Source organism: Stegodyphus dumicola, chromosome 6 (assembly GCF_044657685.1).
Source record: "Stegodyphus dumicola isolate Sdum_Otavi_A_Nest chromosome 6, ASM4465768v1".
Lineage (NCBI taxonomy): Eukaryota > Metazoa > Arthropoda > Arachnida > Araneae > Eresidae > Stegodyphus > Stegodyphus dumicola.
In genome coordinates, this window is record NC_140773.1 from 73,070,839 (window position 1) to 73,093,504 (window position 22,666).

Sequence of the window (22,666 nt, forward strand, 5' to 3'; positions counted from 1 at the left end):
TGCCAAGTCAAAATCTGGGCCGTTTCTGAAGCTTATTTGTGCATTCGTGATTTGTTACCAGGCATTTCTTTTTTCTGTATAACTGTTGAAATCTTAGAAGTGTTTAAGATGATTTTTCTTGAATCATATCATGAATATTTTATTTTTTATTGTTACTCCTAGGAATTACTGCGGCTTTAAAGATGGCGTTTTTTAGGATTATGTGATTGTTTCGTAATGTTTCGTGATTTACTCCAAACATTTAATACTTTTATCTGAAGCTTCACTGTGCGTTCTAGATCAGCATTTCCCAAAGTGTCGGTCGCGACCTGGCACCGGGTCGCAGAAAAATTCAGCTGGATCGTGGCAAAAATTGTAAAAACACAAAAAATCTATAACATTTTGGTTTAAATTTAATATTTTTCGAAACTTTTTCAAGTACTGCAGATGGCAAACCTTTATCACCGTTTCCTACCGGACCGTTTGAATTCGGATGCTCTGATTCTAAATCTGATTGGCTGATTTCGATTCGTCATTCAGTGCCTTCTCCGGTACATGCGCCGTAAACCAACACCGACTCAGGTGTTGCGTAAACTCACGTGTATCAAAACAAGGTTATGTTTGAATTTTTGTTACTTATTTTATTTGAATAGTTATTATTACCTATTATTAACAGCAATTTCATACTGGTAAGCAATAAAAATACTTTTTCTGATAAATCATTAATAAAAAATTCTTTTTATTAAAACTTTCAACCTTTTTTAAAATGGATAAATGGTTAATCAAGAAAACCACAGATTTAAATGATGATCTGTGGTTTTCTTGAACGAGCGAAGCTGAACATCATGATCGTGAAGAAACTATGCCTGAAGCACCTAAAGCAGATATACAGCGCCAAAATAACAAGCGTAAAGCTACTTGGACTCGCAACTAGTGTGATGAATATTTACTCTTTGAGTTCATTGCCGGCGGCAGTCAAAATAATTTGCCGCTATGTGTTATTTGTAATGAGCAACTTTCTAATGAAAGTATGAAACCGTCAAAGTTGAAACGGCATTTAAATACACTCCATTCTGAGTACTCTGATAAGCCAATTAACTTTTTTACTTATAAGAAAAATGAATTGATTGCTGCTCCCCCCCCAAAAAAAAAAACACTCTTACCTCACCAAATAAAAACAAATCAGTCAAATAAAAACCTCACATTGACATCTTTTGAAATCTCCAAATTAATAGCTGAAACTGGGTATTCTCATAGTGCTGGAGAAAAATTAATACTTCCCGCTTTGAAAATTGTAGCAAATAATTGCGGAATAAAAAAAAAAATGTTTATTTTCAGCGATACCATTATCAAATAATATAGGATTGATGACTGCGCGAAACATTTAGAAGAAGAACTAGTTGCTCAAGTAAAAAAGAGCAAGTTTTTTCCCTTGCAAATAGATAAAAGTACAGATATCGGGGATAATGCAAAACTAATGTATTTTATCAGATATATTGACGAAGACACCATACAAAAAAAATTTTTGTTTTGTAAAAGGCTACAGACAACAACGACCTCAGATGAAATTTTCAAGGCTACCAATGATTTTGTCACTAGTCACGGTATTGATTGAATGAAGTGTGTTGGGCTAAGTAGCGACGGAGCACGTGCAATGGCAGGCTGTCATAAAGATTTGTTTAAAGAAATTCAAGAATTAGCAATTAATTGTGTATGGGTGCATTGTAGTATCCATAAACAAGCGTTGGCAGTAAAACGAATGCCTTTAAATTTAAACATGACTTTGGAAGAATGTTTCAAGTTTGTAAACTACATAAAGTCTCGTCCATTAAATAGCAGACATTTTATCGAATTATGCAAGGAAATGGAGTGTTATCATAAACACCTTCTTTTGTATTGTAATTCACAATGGCTTTCAAAAGGCAACGTTTTAAAACGTCTGATTGAGCTAAAAGACGAAGCTTTGGTATTTCTGAATGAACACCCACCGTCTAAAAAAGATACTATTTTTCCATTTAAAGGATAGATTCCACGATTTCGAGTGGTTAATAAAAGTAGTTTATTTGTGCGACATATTTGCTACATTCAGAGAATTGAATTTAAATTTGCAAGGCTTTGGTTTAAATATTTTCAAAGTATCGGAAAAAGTCGCTGCAATAATTTAAAAAATGACTCTGTGAAAACAACGGCTTTCAAAAGAAAATTCTAAATCTTTTAAAACATTACATAAATTTATTGAAACCCATTCAAACTGCGATGAAAAAAATTTACAGAGCTTTTTAGAAAAATTCTTAATTTTTTTTGGTGAATATGTTATAAATTTTCAGTGCTGTTTAAAAACAGCAATGCAGCACTTTTTAAAAACCTTATGTATCATCTGGTGCAGTTGTTATTTTTATATTTTTCCAGTCATTGCCGTTTTGCTTTTTTATGTGAAAATTTAAAATACAAGACTGTATTTTCAATCAGTAAATTAATTTTGCAAAATCATTTTAGTAGCTGTGCTTGAAATGAAAAGAAGAAAAGATCGAACTTTTGAATAAGTATGCATGCTTCTTTTGCGTATCTTGGGATTATAAAACGATTCAAGCAATAATATTTTTAAGGTCAAAAATGCAAAACCTTCAATAACACATAGTACGTATATTTCACTAATGATTTATTATTTATCACTATTTAAAAAAATTCATAACAGGAAACTATGGAAAATTTTCTTAATTGCTTTTTTAAAAAGGGTCGCTATATTCTCAAACGTAAAAGCAAAATATATTCAATACGCTTAAAAAATTGAAAAATGTTTCTAACAGGTGTTTTTTATCATCCGTAACGTAATGATCCGTATCGTAACTGAATTTAAGAAAGATATTGTTACATCTCTAGAATACGCAGTTCTGTGAAACGCCTACTTCTTTAAAAATCTGAAAAATTCTTTCAGGTTTGTAACTTGGTGCCATCTGTTGGTGAAATATAGCATGAAAATTAAATGCTTTTCAATGTCTTTCAAAAACATCAGCAGTAAAATATATATTAGAATTTTTAAATAACTTACTTTTGAATGAAAATAATTTAATTCTCCAAAATGAAATTTAATACTCAAAAACTAGATATAATGTTATTTTATTGATTTAAAAATAAAAATTAGAATACACCGTGACGTTTAACGTCCTTTCCCGGTTTTTATTTTCTCAACTGTTCTAGTTAACTTACTTCTGTAAGCCCCGTGTTGCACATATGTGGTGCACGGGGAGTCTGTATGTTCTCAAAGGAAAAAAAAAAAAAAAAAAAAAACCAGTTGGTAGCAGAACATAGGCTTCTAATCACAAAAATATTTTAATTGAAGCAAATATTCATGTTCTCGCATTTTCAAATTTAAAAAAGTCAATTTTATAATTTTTTAAAATTATTATTATTTCCATTAGTTAGGCAAAATGTTATAAAGGACTAAAATCTTATAAACAGAGGTTACAAACAATAGAACTAAGAACAAAAAGACTGAAGTCATTGCCTAAAGAGCGTTCTTGCCTCCCGTATATCGACTTTTCTGTTCTGTAAGACCACGTATAGCCTCACATGTCACATCGGAGCGAATGGGTCCCTGTCCATTTCTTCTCCAGAATCACCAAAGTGGGCACATTTGATAGCTTGAAATGCCTATGCGGTACAGGTGGGCAAGGCAATCATTTCCTGTAGACCAGTGTTTCCCAACCCTTTTTGTTCTATTGCCCCACTTAATCCTCTCTATAATTCTTATGCTTCCCCTAGCATATAGATAATTTTTAATATTCAAAAATTAAAATGTTTACGGCAATAACTTGAATTTTTATTAGTTTTAGGAAGAAATCAAAAGGAAATTTTTTAACAAACAAAGTAAGTAAACTTTCAAAACAGACCTGAAATTCAAGTACAAAAAATTTAATGAAGTTTTTTTCTATATTATTTTAAGTTTTAGTAATTATTTATTATTTAAATTTAGTGAGATCCTTTCACTTGATGCTTATTGCAAAGAGATTTTATGTCAGGTTCCAATTTAGTTAACTTCAGTCTCAAGTCTCCCCGTTTTATTACATTCAGCCGATTTTTTTTAGCAGCGAATCATTTGTGGCACTAAATCCTCATTTAACTAAATATGAAGATGGAAACGATAACAAACGATTGCTTTGGGAGGTAACTGAAATTACAGGTACAAATACCTGTACCTATACCCACACATTTTGTTGCATTTGGATATTGGATTTCGGTTTCCTCCCAAAGCCATGCCATTGCTCCTTTTATATTAAATAAATTTTACTTGGCTCATCATTTTGTATTTCTGCTAGTTCTTCTTGATACTGCATATTTGAAATATCAACCAAATCCACTAATATTGGCCGCATCATCCAAGTTGGGAAATCAATTTGTTTCAAGTTAGAAAATCTTTCATTTAAATCAGCCGGTAAAATTTTCAGATGATCGATAATAACATGTATAGCGGTATCTGTTACTCTACATTTTTGGAGCCAGTGAAACTTTTCAAAATTTTTGTTGTAAATATATGCCTGACATAATTCAATAAATGTAATGTATTGTAGAGACATTAGGTATTTTTCGGAAGCAGGCAAGATGAAAAATTAGCAAACGCCTTCACCAGGAATCGAACCACGGACCTCTGGAATACCGGCTAAGCGTGCAGAACCACTAACGCCACGAAGGCCGGAGAAATAGCTTATATATTCCCCTTTTAAAGGACGACTGGGGTTTTTAGGGGACCCAATTGCCAAATCCTGGGTGCGGAGAATAATCATCCAACACTCTTTTAATTCGAGCGCCACTGTAGTGGCATTAGGATTTTTGGAAGCAGGAAAGATGAAAAATTAGCAACCGCCTTCGCCGGGAATCGAACCACGAACCTCTGGAATACCAACCCAGCAATGCAGAACCACTGCACCACGAAGGCACGCCAGGAAGGCGGGAGAAATACCTTATAGTATAAACAAGTATCTTTGCTTTTGCATCAACAAGAGTTTTATTTGCTCCTTGAAGTTGTTTATTTAATATACACTTTTGCAAAAAAAGTGAAGCACCAAGAAGGATTTTTGCGATTGTGACGAAATTTAGTATGCAAAAAGATCTTGATCGAACATGTAAATGATCAAAGTTTCAAGGCAAATGAACAGGAATTGCGATCATAGCGAGCAATTCGCAAAGTATAAAACCAGTAACAGAGGCGGAAATTTTATCTTTTTTTGTTGCTGCCATTGTAATTCCGTAAAGAAGCAAGTAAAGATGCCATTACGACGATATCGAAGACTTTACAGACAACTAAACGACTTCGAACGTGGTCACATTTTATGGTTGCGTGAAGCTGGGTGGTCATACCGAGCAATAGACCGCCACATGCAGCGTCCAGACACTACTGTGTAAAAGATGTTGGCAGCAATGGCTGCTACATGGAAACTGCCGACGAAATGAAGGCTCTGGAAGGCAAAGGAGCACAAATGCGAGGCAAGATAGGATGATTGTTCTCCAGGCCCGAACTGCCGCAACGCTATCATTGTCGATTATTAAACGCACCACAGCCACGTCTAAATCTCCCGTGGTACCGTTCACCATCTCATGGCGCTTGTCTGAGGCGGGGTTACACTCACAGAGGCATTTAAGACGTTTGCCTTTGACCCCACAATATCGGCGGAATCGTCTGGAGTGATGTCGCAGCCGATCATCATGGCTGCCATCAGGCTGGCGTCGTATAGTGTTCAGCCATGAAGCCTGCTTCACTCTTAAAGCAGAGGACCACCGTATTCGTGGCTGGAGAGGACGGGGTCAGCGGTCTCAGTCAGCCTTTGTTTTACAAAGACCCTTGGTGGCCATAACCCTTGGTGTGATGGTGTAGGGAGTTATTTCTTATTACAGCAGGTCGTCTTTAGTCATCCTCTGTACATCTTGAACAGCTGAACGATATGTTGATACCATCCTAAGGCGGGTTCCATTACTCTTCATGGTACGTCATCCTGGGGCCATTTTCCAACAAGATAATGCCAGGCCACTTGCCGCTCGCATATCTCTAGACTGTCTCCATGCGGTTGATATTCTTTATTGGGCAACAAGGTCACCAGACCTTTCACCAATCGAGCATGTCTGGGGCATGGTAGGCCGCAAGATTCGGGCACCACAAAATATTGCAGATCTGGAGCGACAACTGGCGAATGCCTGGCAGAATGTGTCGCAGAACGACATTAGGAAACGCTACCACTCCTTGCCTCGACGAATTTAAGCATGCATTGACACCAGGAGCGGTTCAACCAACTACTAATTTGAACACTCAATGGGTGATTGTGAGTCGTGAACGGGTACTATGACCTTGATTTTTTAATCATTTTATTATCTGTGTATGAGCTATACACATATTCAGTTTCGTCAAAAACAACCACTTCCTTCATGGTGCTTCGATTTTTTTTTTTTTTTTTTTTTTTGCAAAAGAGGGCATATTTAGTTTTTCAAAGCTATCGGCTAAATAATTCACTTAACTCCAACCGTACCAACAAACCGTCCGGTTTGTTGCTTAAAAAGTATCAAATAGTTCTATAAATCTTTTCAAGCAGTTCCCTTTCGAAAACCTCTTACTTCAGTGTGAAGTCTCATATAGTCTCCATTTTGTTCCTTACTAAATAACTTGAAGAGACGTTCACATTTGACACACGCTTTGATACACTTTGTAACTGAATTTAGTACTTCATTTAGAAAAGGCGAAAAATGTTTTTAACTACCAGGTTTTCCCTATGAATAACATAATGCACAAGAAGGATTTCTGAACAATTTTAAGCATCTTTACTCTCCCCCATCATATTAGGAGCACCATCTGCAGCACAAGGTATTATATTTTTCATTGCTATATTTTTGGCATCTAAGTAATTTTTTAACTTAAACCCTATCGATGCGTGCGGCTAGGCGGGACATTTCCGAGAGTAGCACTGGTTCATACGGGAGGCTTCCGAGAAATGTTTCGTCTATCTAGGCGCAACAAGTCCCGGCTATGAGCAACATTTTGAAACCTTCCCGAAACTGCTCCGTCTGGAGACGTGTTCCGTATTCGTTCAACCAATCAGACGGAAGTTCTGCTTCTGAAGGATCACGGGTAATTTTCAATATGGCGATGGCTTTCGTTATGAAATTATGGACGGTGGAAATAGATGCTGATTTAATTGAAGAAATACGGAAAAAGCCGTATATATATTATTACTGTTTTACTGTAGTATAACTGTCTAAGTCGTTTTTAAATGTTTATATATTCATAAAATTTATAATCGTGGAAATTTCAGAGTAGACAATATTTTATGACCTGCTATTTCTAATGAATTGTTTATAAATTATTCTTCGCCAAAAGTTCGCCAAATTTGTCGTATTTCGGGCTGATCGTATGAAAAGAATGTTATTGTTATTTAATAGAATTTTTTTAATTAAGTTTAAGAGAAATAATTTTTTAAAGTATGTTTGTATATACATGACTTTACTTTTCTGCTTATTACTTTTAAACTGAAATTGCATAATCAGCAATCATGTTAATCATGTTTATATAATCGTGGAAATTTCAGAGTTGACAATATTTTACGACGTTCTTGCATTTCGGATTTGTTTACAAATTGTTTGTAGCCAAAAGTTCGCCAAATTTGTCGTATTTCGTGCTGATCGTGTATTATCACTGTTATATAATAGAATTTTATTTCTTAAATTTAAGTTGAATAATTTTTTAAAATCCGTTTGTATATGCGCGGCTTTTCTCCTAATTACTTATCTTTTAAATTGTTAACTGCATAATCAGTGACACATTTTAAACAGCATAAAAGATGCATAAAAAAAGAAAAGCATAGCTTATGTAATAATGAGAATACTCATTAAATATGTCTATTATTTTCATGTTATTAATGAAATACTTTTTGGATTATAAATACATTAGAAACTATACTTTTATTGTAAATGCTACATATTGAAACATTGAAAATTTATGGATTTATTATTATGCATGATGAAAAACATTTGTATATACATTCATTAATATAAATATTATTCATTATATTAATACTAATAAATATATATTAACAACTTCTAAAACATCGCATCTCTCTATCTGTATGTAAATATATGACTTATTAGATGTGTATATATATATATATATATGTATGTATGAATACAAAAATGAACATTACCAAGAAGTTTATTTGAAGTTACTTTTAATTCAGATAACGATTATGTAATTGGCAGCAACTATAGTTATCAGTTCTTTGCAAATTATTATGGGTATGTAATAATCAGTTGAAAAATAATTGATGAGTATTTGAGTACTAAAGAGTGTACACATTTTGTTATTGGGTTAATTCATAATTATATCATACGTATGATCTACGTAATAAAAACATGACTAATAAATAATAAGAAATGTAACAGCTGTGCATTTATAACATTTGATTACTTAAAACAGCGCCCAACTGATTATCACCTTCATGTCTGTTTACATAATGAATTGCACTTTCCAATTAAGTGCACGGGCCTACTAGTGGCCGAAGCGTCGTTGAACACTGGTAGTTGTGTCTCAGGTTAGAATGCCGCGAACGGGCTGGCTACATGACGTTTCCTTGGTTTGCCCCATTTGCAACTGGTATACGAGCCAGTTTTAAAAAATCTTCTACAAAGGGATCCCTCCTGTTGTTATCCCTCGAGGCTTTGCGGTAATCACATAAAACCAACTGAGCCCACCAGCGACCGAGCGGTAAAGTCGCTGAACACTGGTAGTTCGGTCCGAGGTTCGAATCCCGCGAACGGGCTGGCTGCATGGACGCTTTCGTGGTTTTCCCCATGTGTAACGTATAGACGAGCCAGTTTCCCTTAGAAAGTCCTCCACGAAGGCATCCCTTCCCTTAGGCAGATAGCCCTAGTGTGCTTTGCTGTAATCTCAATAAATCAAACCATAAAACAAACTCATGATGTTGAACACCTAATTTCTAGAGTTGGTATAATTAATGTGTTTTAGGTATATTACCGAGTGTTCTATGGGACAGTAAACAACTCGCACATGTTTGATTGCTCATGTATTCATATGCTTTATTTGATCTTCATTTTGCTGAATAGTATCTGCTGGCTGTGAGGAGGTAAATATCAGCCATATAGATTTTTGTCATAGAAAATCTTTTTTTTTTTGTTTTTTTGTTTTGTTTTGTTGTTGTTGTTGTCTGTTTGTTTGAATGGACAGAACAGTAATTATGAGCCATAAAGTTAGTCTGAGAATGCTTTCACCAGGTCGCAAATTTTCCAGTGAGCCATCAAATTTTCATTGAAATGCAGACAACAGAAAATACACATAAGCGATGTGTGATAAATAGACTTATCCAGCACATGTTTTTAAACTATTCTTAGGTGTATACAGAATTTGGCTATTACTGATGTAATTGATTGCTATAACCAGAAGTGTGTTTATCTGTTACATGAAGTGCCAGAGTGGAGATCAAAGTGATTAACTTGATAGCAATCACCTTTCTATTATCTTCCATTACTAACAATAAAGTTTAAAACGAAAAGCGTGTGAGCGATACAAAACAACACGAAGAAGCGAATGTCACTTGAAAGGAAACGTCACTTTCGCCAATCTGAGCGATAACTGATTCTTGTTTGGATTTCAGCCTGTTTGCCAAGTGAAGATGGTAACCCTATTTCGCCAAAGGCTATTCAGAACTGCTACAAACGTTTTGTCCCGGCAACAAACAGCTAATGTGATAACGGCTTTATGTTTTCGGCAACAAATACCGTATGTGATATGGTACGTATGTGATAGTCTTACAAGTTGCTATCACATGCCTTACCAGGTTTCTATCACATCTTTGGAGGTAGTGGTGCTTTCTAATGATTGACAGAACAACATTTCTTGGGCAAAATCACCTTTATCAATATATCTTGCGTAAGTACGGCTTCATTCTCTCTTAAAGTTGATTCATCCATTTGCACCGAAAATGTTCTCGTTTTCAGCTCTTCAACAAGTTGTATTTCAATATCCCCACTCACTTCATCTATTTTTCTGCTAACAGTATTGTTACTTAGTGTCATAGCTTTAGCGTCTTTGCCCCCTTTTCTAGAACAGTTTTAAGAAATTTTGATATTGATGTTTCATTAAATTCTTCGCTATAGTATGACTTTTCCCAGATTTAGAGACAAATAATGAAGTTTGATAACTAGCCTCAACAGTACGATTAACAGTTGCATTATGATAAGTAAATAGAGACTTTAAAGTTTGAAAATTATTCAAATCTGAATTAATATGAGCATTATGTTTTGCTTTAAAATGTGCCTCAAGACGATCTCGTTTCATTGATTTGTTGTTCATTGTTGGTATAAAAGACGAAAATGGAACCGTTCATCATGTGTAGCAGGTATGAAACCAAATTTTAAGTATTCCTCCGAATACTTACATTTTTGTTGCTTGAACCATTCATTTCATTAAAGGCTGAAATAAATAAATATAAAATCAATTAAAATCTTCGTCACACCGCTAAGTATAAACAAAGCTGAAAGCAGTTGATGTTCCTATTCAAAGGAAGAATAATGTACCTGTTGCCGTTCCTAAAGTAGAAAATAAAATGAATTCGTTGGCTGACATGCGCGAGAAACGTCTTCTAAGCGTAATTTGTCAGGTATTTAAATGTCCTTTAAAAACATTTAAATGCCCATGTCTACAGCGATTACAGTGTACCATAATTAAATTTTTTTTTTTACGTATACATCACTTACATTATTTTTTATTTTGGGAATAAAAAATGAAATTTCGAAAAATTTCGACTTCTTGAAGAAAATTTGGAAATTTTAATACGTCCTTTGTCTTTTTAAACTCTGTACAAGTCCATTTTTTAATTGCCCCCTTAACAATCGAATTACCCTCCTGTGGAGCGTGGGTACACTGCTATAGAGGGAAAACTTTATATTGCCTTTCGAGCGAAAGAGGAATAGAATTTAGGAAAACCAGTATGAATGTTACCTTCGCCAGAAGGAAACAGTTTATATGACTCCAGTACGTATATGTACTGAAATTGAAGGACAGTCGTTCTGAATAACTTAAATTGCAGTATTTATAGCAAGAGACAACAGAATGATTTTAGGAATTGAATTTTTACGTAGCGCTGGAATTGTTTGAGACCTTCTAAATAATAAATAGTATTTTCGTGACGATCTTAAACAGAAATTTAGCTTTAGTGATAACGTTTTCAAACCACTAGAGCGTCTGAAAATATTTTGTGATTAAGAGAAAATGAAGGAAGACATTTAACTGAATTTTAAAGGGGAAAACTCGGTGCTCTGTTAACGAAATATGAGACTGTGTTCCAACCAGAGAGAGAAGCAACTATGAATGCATCAACTATGCATACTGAATACTATTATAAATACCAAGAATAGTCCTCCGGTTTCAATACTCTTATACCAGGTGTCTCCAGCCAAGAAGGATATTTTAAAGAAGGAGCCTGATGATCTGCTAGAAAAGAAAATAACAGAAGAATGTGAGTCTCCATACACTGCGCCAGTTGTTCTTTTGCCCAAACCAAAAAGTCCGACTGTGTTGATTACGGAGGATTGAATGGTGTTACGATGTCAGACTCGTATCCATTTCCTAGGATGGATTATTTACTGCATGCAGCTAAGCATACGCCATATAGTATGACAAGCACTGATTTACGGTCTGGGTACCATCAAGTCAGTATTTGCGCTACAGAAAGAGACAAAGCAGCGTTTGTTTGCCCTTTTGGAACTTCCCGGTTCCTTCGAGTGCCTTTTGGATTGAAGACTGCTCCGGCCACTTTTCAGAGATTTATCGATTAATTCCGAAGCGACTTGTTCTCTTTTACTTAGATGATATCACAAAAGTATCAGAGATTTTTGAAAACATGAGCTAATTTAGAAGCAGTTTGCGAGAGATTGTTGCAATTAAAACTTGAGGCAAATCGCGAGAAAAACAGTTTTGATTAAAAGAAAGTAAAATATCTTCCTCAGTGGATTACTGGTCAAAGAGTAAAAGTTGATCCAGAAAACTCCGCTGCTATACAGAAGATGCCTGCTTCAAGAACTGTGAAACGAGTGTAGTCTTTCTTGCAGACCTGGTCCTGGTATAGAAGATTCATACCGAAAGTTTTAGAAATAACTCGACCTCTAAATAATTTAAATAATAAGAATGTAAGCTGGTCAAGAAGATTTTTTCCAGACATTAAGACGACTTCTCCTTAGCTTTCCCATCTTAAAACAAAATGATATAACAAAGCCTTACATTATTCGGATGGATGCTAGTAATTATGCTTTGGGTGCTGTCTATTACGAGGAAAATGTTCAGAGGAACATCCAAGAGAATATGCTAGCCGTTTGTTGTCTGACGCTGAGAAAAATTACTCTACAACAGAAAGAGAAACCTCTGCTGTTGTATGGGCCTTGAATAAATTCCGTCCCTATATTGATGGTCAAGAGATTACTGTTGTATCTGATCACAGACCGTTTAAATGGCTTTTAAGCATAAAGTCACCTAAGGGTTGACTTGCTAGGCGGACTATGCAATTATTATCTTATAATTTAAATACGAAATGCATCCCTGTAAGAGCTAATTTTTTAGCCGATATGTTGCCACGCCCCTTGTACAAACATGAAGGAGAATCATCTGAAGTTTGTACGATAACCATTCATATGACTTTCGAAAGTGCAGCAGAAATTCGCGGAGGATAGCTGAAGGATACAGATCTTAAAACAAATCATAGAATCTTTCGAAAGTAAAGTAAAATATGAAATTTTCTAATTAGATCATACGCCAACGTTTCAGAATGCTTGGTATTGATTTATTTAGTCCACTGCCCGAAAGTAATAGTGGAAAAAATGGATTTTTATTGTTGAAGATTGCAATGCGAAATGAGTGTGTTTTTGCTTTACCCCTTGCTACTGCTAAGGAATGTGCCGTTACATTAATTGAAGACGTTTCTCTTGAGATATGGATTGCCTCGGAAGCTAATTAGTGATAATGGGCATCAGTTCATAACGCTGTTATGGAGCGTGTTTTCTTCTTAACGTTGACCAAGTGTTCACTCCAGTGTATCACCCTCAAGAAAATCCAGTACAGCGAAGGAACATGGATTTGAAACTTAGATTAGCCATACTTGTGGGCGACAAACAATCCTCTTGGGCAGAAAAGCTTCCGACAATTCGTTTCTCAATGAATACTCATAAATGCGAAACCACCGGACAAACTGCTACATTCCTCCAATTTAGTACAGTTACGTCCCCCGGACGATGTTACACATGATCTTAGACATTTTATCTCCAACGATAATTTTGTAGCCGAAATTACCACATATTGAAGATATTTGCCACCACAATCAATCAGGTAAAGGAACTGGTTGAAACCAAGAGTATCGAAAACAATATGATGCAGCTCGAAAACTTGGAGACTAATTTAAACCTGGAGATCGAGTTTAGATTTCAAGCAGCCTGTGAGCAAATCCGCCTAACAGAAAACATCTAAGTTTATGCCTCGTCGAGACGAACCTTAATTCATTATGACTCAACGCTCACCGACTACCTGTAAGGTTTCAAACTTAGGTGAGCCAGATACTCCATTAGGTGTTTATCATTACCTCGGCCTTTAAGACCTTGCTTTGACTCAAATTCATCACCTCTTCGCAGAAGAGTACGTCCCAGGAAACCTACTGCTGGTTCCTCGTCGGGCTGACGCCAGAGACAGAGGGGGAGGCTGTAACAAATGAAAGCAAAACACTATTAACTTTTCTCCCCTCATTTGGAACTCGAAGAAGTATTTTGCTCTGCTGCCCTCCAAAAGTTTTAATTTGGGTTGTAGCGCCGTTGGTGGACAGCTAAGAAAAGAAAGATTGCGTAGTTAGCTTCGGAGGCTCCATGTCATAAACAATACGTAAACCACTTTCAGTTGCAAACATTATGCTTGTAATTCTTTTCATATTGTGTTTAAAACAAAATATTTTAAAGGTCATTCATTCTGTTGAGTGTTTATTTGTTTGAGGTAAGGAAATGAACCTTCCTTTTATAAGGCTCAATTTCCACCTTAAATACCATTCAATAATATCCTTTTGTGATTTACTATCATATAATACTCTTGAATTTACAATTTTGTTGCAATTAATATGGCGAAGAAATTCTGCAAGTAACTTATAAATTTTAATACCCTAAAAGATGTTATTAATACTCTTATGAAGTTTTATTACTTTATTATCTTAATACCCAAACAACAACAAAATTAAAAATGGAACTATAAATATTTATATATGTAAATATTTTTAATGTAAATAATGAAAATAATGAAACTAGTTAGCAAGATATGGAGACTTTCTCAAGATAGGAAGACCTATTCAAACAGCAGAGGAGTATAGAAAATAGGCAGACCTTTCTCACCCCTTTTAAAATTGCAGAAGAGTATAGAACGCCAGCATTCATTTTGGGATGAGCGAAGTAAATAGTTTTGTAGTGAATGATAAAACACCTATCGTTAGAAATTTAACATATAAACATTTTATTGTTTCTACAGCTATAGAGATGGAAGAGATAGGTGTGGAAAAGCTACTGTAAAAGAAGCTCACTGCTGAAGAAATATAAGCTGTTTAAAGCTGAAACATGAGGGCTCACAGAATAAAGTTTCTTCTTGAGAAGATGAGAAGAATGCTAACGAATAAATTCCTAGTTTCACCATAAAGGAAAATCTGAAGAGGTTAAGCCACAGCCAAACAACGCATGTAATCAGACTGACTTGGAAATCTATTCGGCGACGATGTTATGCATTAGTTCAGGCCCAAGATCATAAAGTGGGAGATCACTTAGGATAATTTTTAAAACTTAGACTTTCTAAAAAGAGACATGTACGGGAAAGTAAAAAAAAGAAGTCTTTTGCGTGAAGTAGAAGACTGAGAAGATGCGAAGTATACTGAAATGAAAAACTTTAAGATTGCATAACGGCGTAACTATACGTAAATATTCTTTGTAACTAATTATTAAATTTTTAGGGTTTCCAACACTGATGATGCTTTCAATATTTCGTGAAATAAAAAAAAAATGGGTGCCTACGTATTAACGCCACAGCAGCTGCTTATTTAGCGGTTTTTAAAACAAGCATAAATCAAGTTGCTTTTCACAAAATTTAATCGACGTCAACTCCTCGCACCAGCAGTATATGAATCTCAAAGCTGAACAAAATGGAATTCTGCTTCCTTCAAATCAGTTGTCTTTTCTAAATCCCACTTGCTGATCACACTGTCTTAAATTACATTTCCAAAACGTACGTGTACAAAATAAAGTTTCATATCTTGCGAATTGGTACATTTTCGTTTTTTTTGGTAAAATATTTCGCTCTTAAAAAAATAAAATTGCATCTTCTTCTGTGTTAAGCAAATCCCAAAGGCGCATTTTCGTAGCACTAAAAAATGGCGTCAAAAATCAGCAAACAACAAGGAAAAAAAGAATCCGAAAGATTAACTGCATGCGAACAACAGGATTTGCTTTTTATTGGCGCATAAGCACAACTTCTGCTGCGATGGCGTTAATACGTAAGTACCAAAAAATGACTTTTAAACGAGTTTAACGGATCAAAATTAACTCCACTAAACATTCGAGAGAACATGTACTGCATTTTTTGCGATTCACACCAGCAGTCAAGCGCGGAACACTAGTAGTTCGGTCCGAGGTTCTAAATCTCGGTGAACGGGCTGGTTTCATGGTTTTCTCCATGTGTAACGTCTATAAGAGCCAGTTTCCCTTAGAAAGCCTCCCTAACTCTAGACAGATAGCCCTCTAGTGCTTTGCTATGATCAAATAAATCAAACCAAATTCATAATGAACGTTGTCTCGGAACGGATTGCGAGGCACCATTGTATTTAAAACAAGGAAGGGAGGGAAAGATTTTTCATTGTAAGATAAAGCCACTTTAAGGCTTTTGCAATTGTTTCATAAAAAATAGTTACAGTAATAATTACGATAAGTTAGAATTTATAATTCTTCGGTCAAGTTCAAAATGACTATTGAATTTTTCAAGAGTTAATATATTCTTTTTCCACAATATCTAGACTTTTATAAAATTAACTAATTACGTTTCGTAATAAATAAAATGATCTATGAGTTTGAAAGAATCTTATAAGTTATTAGGCTGAAAGCACACAATTTCTCAATACTGTGAACAATTATTAGTTTATTCAATATACCTATTATAATGCGAGACCTATTATAACCAGCGGTTCGTCTTGTTAAAGCGCATCTGTATACTGAAAAACAAATAACTGTACAGAAACATGACGCTCACTTGTGAACGAGTAGATAAGACCTCTGAAAACTGATAGTTCAACCTAAGTTCGGAAAAGGCTTGCAACGGCGTTTTCGTGATTTTTCTGTGTGTAATGCTGATATCACATCGGCTAATGCGAAATGCAGCAGAGAAAGAAACGGCGCTCTATAAACGTGTTCTTTCAGAACAGGTTCGAACTGTAGATTATTGCTGTTCGCAACTTTTTATGACATGTCTCAGTATGTTGCATTCGACCAGGTGCTGTGGGAATCTATTTTCCAGTTTGATAGCAACTTAATGTAAATTCAAGTCACTTTTCCTTAGAAAGTATTTCATTAAAGTATCTCTTACTTTAGGCAGATGTTATCGAGTACTTTGCTAGCAACTTATTAAAAAGCAAATATAAGCGATAAAGTAGCATATGATCTCCTATGCTTAATTTCAAGACATTAACTGTCACAGCGCTGAAACTCTCTTTCATTTCATGCTCCTCAGCACACTTGGATTCATTTTGTTCATAGGCCATTCAAAACGCTGGGTTTCACAAATTCGCATAAAGAGCCCAGATTCGAATCTCGGAGAAGGCGTGAATGTAAATTGTCTGTCCACTCACAGGAGGTAACGGTGGCCACTTACTGGGTGCCTTCGTAATAAAATGACCACAACTGCTGGCCTTAGTAGAGGAGAAAGTCTAAAAATGGCTAGTGTCTGCCATTAAAAAAAATTGCAAAATCCACACCAACAGAGCTGGTTCGCACCACGTCTGCAATCTCGAATATACCGTTCTGTGTAATCTGGAGAAGGACTATCCTCTCACTGGCTTGTAAAAATTGTAGGCCGTTCTTTGTTCTGGAACATAATGACACTTTTTAGTCCAGTCATTATAGCACCAGACTACGAACCGAAATGTTCACTCTTCGATACTTGATAAATGAAAGTCGACAGCTCCAGTTTACATTCATAGATATATTACAGCCAACTCCCGATTTAACAGAAGTTTTAATATCTGAAACAATATCCACAGTTAACTAAAAATCACGGTAAATTAGAGGGCAGTTAAAAAACAGAGGGAAAAAGTATAACCTATAATATTATAGTTAACAGAAAAGACTGTTAACAGTTTACTGTCAGCCGTTACAGGCAGTTTAATCTGAATAATATTTCTGATAACAATCTGAATATAATTATTTTGTTAAATTAAATCGCTGTTTAGAAGAACAACAACGAAACTAAAACTAACTAAATAAATAAACGCACTGTAAATCAGGGCTTAATTTCTAAAACTGTGTGCGGGAGCCCTTTGGGAGACCACCAGGAAAGATAAATAAAAGTAAATAAATAAAGCAATAAATAATGAGTTATTAAAATTAAAATAAAATGTAAAAGTATAAAAATTAAAAAATTAAATTAAGGAGCAAATAGTGAGATAAGAAATAAAAAGGCTTACCTTATGTGGGGCACCGACATGAATTTAGGTTTTATTTAAAAACTGAGAAGTGCCGGAACTATTCCGTTTGCCCCAATCACGTTCCTCTTTGTTGTAGGCCCTCCTGCGGCCGAGCGGTTAAGTCGTTGAACACTTAAGTTCCGATCTGTGTTCAATTCCAGCCAGACAGGCTGTTTGCATGGGCATTTTTGTGGTTTCCCCATGTGTAGTACGTATATGAGCCAATTCTCCCTCGAAAAAAAGGCATCCCTTCGCTTAGGCTGGTAGCCCGAGTGTATTTTATCGTAATCAAATAAACCAAACCAAACCCCTTTTTTGTATTTTCCGTACACAGTTTTGTTTTGTACTGATGGTTTGTAAAAGCAATTTTGTCATCGTTTCGCAATAAAAAACTTAAATTAACTAACCGGGTAGCTAATCCGCAACCCGGTTAATGAACCCTCGGTTAATCTGAAATAGACAACATCAGAATTAATGCAAAGTATCAGCATCACAATAAATATAGCGAGCAGTTTGACTTTATGCTTCAACTATTTAACGTAAAGGAAATATAACATTTAAAGTTTAATACATAAAATCAGAGACATGTAAGTTTTCCATCAACACAACTTTAAACGTGAATAATAATAACTGCATTATGTAATTTTCAAAATTAAAAAAGCAGTGTAGTCTATAATATTCATTGCAACAATGCTCTGAAATGTTAATTACATAGACCTTAAATTAAAGCACGAAAAAATTCTGAAGAATTGGTTAAAATCAATATTACCTTATGAGTATTCCTAGCCTGTTTATGATGAACTCACCATAAGAGAATAGAAAGCCAAATATACGTGTAATATAAGTATCATTTGAAATAACTTTATGCCTTTGTTTTAACTTACTTTGAGATTAGTTACATTGAAAATACTACTAAAGAATGAAACTTCCTCTGTTTATAGAATTGTGGGAAAAAAATGACAGCAATTTGACATATTATTTTCAATTGTTGTTCAATCAATCAAGTGGACAAATTATTAAAACACTGATTGGAAAGAGTGGCCCACCAGCGGCCGAGCGGTAAAGTCGCTGAACACTGGTAGTTCTGTCCGAGGTTCGGATCCCGCGAACGGGTTGGCTGCATAGGCGTTTTCGTGGTTTTCCCCATTTGTAACGTGTATACGAGCCAGTTTCTCTTAGAAAGTCCTCCATGAAGGCATCTCTCCCTTTAGACAGATAGCCGTCGTGTGCTTTGCCATATTTAAATAAACTAAACCAAACCAACCTCCTTTCCCCCAAAAGTGTAATCTAAAGAGACTGCATTTGGATATGATTACAGTAAAAAATACACACTGACAGTAAAGAAGTAGCACGAACAGTCGTATTTTTATCTTCATAAATCGCCATTATTTATGAGCAGCAAATACCTTTGCGCTGTCAACTGAATTGCAACATTAGGTTTGTGTGTTATGCCTGTAACAACGATTCTGAATTTCTTCAAAAAGAAAAGTTTGTAAAATCATTTAATGCAAAGGCAAATGATTTTGACACAGAAATATGTACACTTTATTTACATGAGTAATACCATAATTAATTTTAGTGCATAAAATTAAGAATCAATAAATCATATAGCTCAAAATTTAAAAAAGAATAAATATTTAATTGAAAAAAGCAATTTATACTTCCACTTCAATATTTTCATTCATATCCACTTAAAATTTAATAAAAAGATATACGCCATTATAAATTACAACCTTGAATAAACTATTTCAATGTGAGAAGTTTCAATGTGGGAACAACACTTCCGATCGATGCCTTTTTGATTATTTACATTTTTACAACAAATGTAAGATATAATTAAGGAATTTTATATCTTATTATGCATAAAACATAATTATATATAAATATTATATATAATTATGTTTTAAGCATAATTATATATAAATATCTGTAGGAAAATAAAGTTAAATCAAAATACTGGCTTTAATATGCAACAATCCATCAGCTGTCAATTTTAATTTGGATATTTCCTCCTTCAGTCTTAAAAGTGGTAACTACTTAGAATAAACCTCTCAACTACCTTATTTTAAAATAATGGTTGTCATAGGATTTCTGTATAACAATAATGACGCAGGCACTTACATAACACTTCAACTAAAAGTAACTTGAAATTTGGGGATCAAACTTTAAAACTATATAATAGGGACAAATTTGAGCTAAAACTAAATCCTTTTGATCTGAGCTTTCATCATGAATACGTCACATTCTCTCTCTCACTTTACTATTGCCAACTTGCCCGGGTTCGAATTCCGTGAAGATATGGATGTAAACTGTGTGTCCTCTCACAGGAGGTAACGGTGGCCGCCTATTATATTGAAATAACCTCGCCTTAGTATTGGCGAAATGGCCATTAAAATACAACACCAGGAAGGAATAATCTAACGAACGTCAAAATCACATGAAAGGAAGAAGAAATTGGTATATGCAAGGGATTAGTATTTCAGCGCATTTAGACGATGCAGGAAGGGAGAAACGACATCTAAAGCACTGCAAACAAGAAAAGTTGTGTAGTGGGTTTCTCATTCGGAAAGCGCTTTGTAAGGTCGGGGTGTGCTCAGAATATCCTGTTATGCTTCGAATAATAAGAAGAAATGCTTACCAGCAAGTGTCGGAATTCGATTGAGGCACAATCTTTGCCTTTCGAGGTGAGGTTCATCGTTCTGTAATATCGCCCGTTGCACTGGTCGATATCCAACCACTGTCATGCGAATAGGGAATCAATGGGTTGCTGAGGGTCATACTGAACGGCATGCAGAATCTCAACGCCCTCCCATGACTGACGCCGGAGAGGGCAGACATATTGTGAGGTCAGCCCTGCAAAGCCGTAAGACCACATGACGGATCATTACTCAGGGTCGGCGTTTGCAGCAGCGTAGACTATCAGCACGGTGACCGTTACTGTGTTTTCAGACGTGTCCCGGTTCTGTGTGCGGTATTTTGATGTCCGTATACGTATCTGGAGGCTCCAAGGAGACTGCACATCGCCTACTTGCATTCGATATCGGCATAGTGGCCCTGCACCTAGTGTGATGGTTTGAGCAGCCATTGTGCACACGACACGCACATCTCTACGACGGTAATTTGAAATCGTTACATTTTGAGATCGTCACATTTTTTTTAAGTCTTACGTCCAGTGGTTATGCCCTATCTTCGAGACCTGCCAAACACCATCTTCCAACAAGATAATGCCAGACCATATGTTGCACATCGTGTTCTGACTTTCCTCGATACACAGCCTTGACTGCTGCCTTGACTGCACGGTCCCGAGATCTGTCATCCAATGAAATTATCTGGTCATGAGTTGCTGAGAGACTGGCAAGCCACCCCTCTTCAGCTAATAACGGTTGATGAAGTGTGGTATAGACCTGAAGCAGCATGAAGTGAGTTGGCCCGTTTCTGTCATCCAAGCCCTGTTCGACTCCGTGCCTAACCGTGCAAGGGCCGTTTTAGTTGTCAGGTGTGGCAGCTGTTCCTACTAATTTCGTCCCCCTGTTAGCCCCCAAACTGTTTACAAATGTAATCATTTTGTCTTCATGCCATACTGTTTACGTACAATGAATATCTTTTTTTGTATTTGCTTTCCTTCATGGTGTTGCAATTTTAATTTTTTTTTGCCATTTGGTGTGACATTTTGAGGCTTTCGCCACTACTAAGGCCAGAAGTGGTGGTCATTTTATTATGGAGACACCTAATAGGTGGCCACCGTTTACCTCTTATGAGAGGACACACAGTTTACGTCCATGCCTTCTTCGGGATTCGAAGCCGGGCCTTTCGGTACCGAAGTCGGGTCCCCTAACCACTATAGACTGGGCGACTTCTTGGAATATATTTATAAAGTTTAAAAAGTATTAATGTAGTTCTTCAAAAACACGCGCGCAGTCTGAACCAATTTATCTGTGTTGGCTTAAAAAATATTTTTCATCGAAAATAAAAGAAATATTAGACCCGACCGTTAGTGCTACTACTTTATGCATTTACATATCTTCAACATTCTTATTATTTCCTATTTATAATTTCGTCAAAGTAAATTTAAAGGATTACAATTTAGTTATTTATTATATTAGGGATTTTTAATTTATTTTTTGTATCTACTTTCGAAAAGAATCAAACCCAATTTTACACTTTAAGGGTTCATAAAAATTAGCTACATGCTTTATTTTAGGGATGAGACATTTGAATCTTCGAGTTCCTGGAATCCTTGGAGATATTTGAGATACGAAATCTTGAATCTCCTGGGACAGTAATAATTAAGCAATATATGGCTCGATAAATTGTTATGTTACCTTTTTCACATTAGGGAAAACATTTCGCAATCTTCTGAATATTTTATAAACAAGGAATAATAGTGGGAATTTCTTCATCTGAAGCATATGCAATTTTTTCCCGTGTAAAGTCTCGAGAATAACACTGCTCGGAAAATGAAACTTTATTATAATAATTATGTATCTACAGTTGCAAACATTTTTAACAGTGAGGAATACATATAAATACAGTAAAAATTCTTAATTAAACGAACATAGAGCTTTAGTATTTTATTTACAGCAAATCATTTTACCATGGATAAAAGCTTATAAAATCGTTTTTAGCTGCAGATGTTCTCTGTTGGAAACAAAGAAATTCCTTATTTATTTACTACTTAAGAGAAAAAGTGCTTGCGAAGAAAAGTGAATGACATTTTGAAACGAACCTTCTACTCTTCATTTCGCTGGGACAGAAAAACATCCCAAATTGTTCCTCAAAATGGCGGAAAATGCCAGAGGGCAAGAAGTTTTATTCCCCCTTTCATTTTTATTTTTTTACATATCCATACATTTCCTTCCTTCTGGAACCACGTGACGATAACGATTACCTTTAAATAAGCCTATATGTTCATTAATGTGAAGCAGAAACAAAAATATCCGTTGTAGAATTGTGTA

At 35.4% G+C, this 22,666-nt stretch overlaps 1 protein-coding gene across 1 annotated transcript in view; it reads left to right on the forward strand.

Moving 5' to 3' along the window:
• The first annotated feature begins 2,593 nt into the window (after positions 1-2,593).
• Positions 2,594-22,666, forward strand: part of LOC118192441 (aldehyde dehydrogenase, dimeric NADP-preferring-like) — a 150,528-nt gene continuing 130,455 nt past the window's right edge. The window contains exon 1 of the mRNA XM_085818520.1: positions 2,594-2,616. The gene's annotated coding sequence lies outside the window, so the exon portion shown is untranslated. The remainder of the gene's footprint in view (positions 2,617-22,666) is intronic.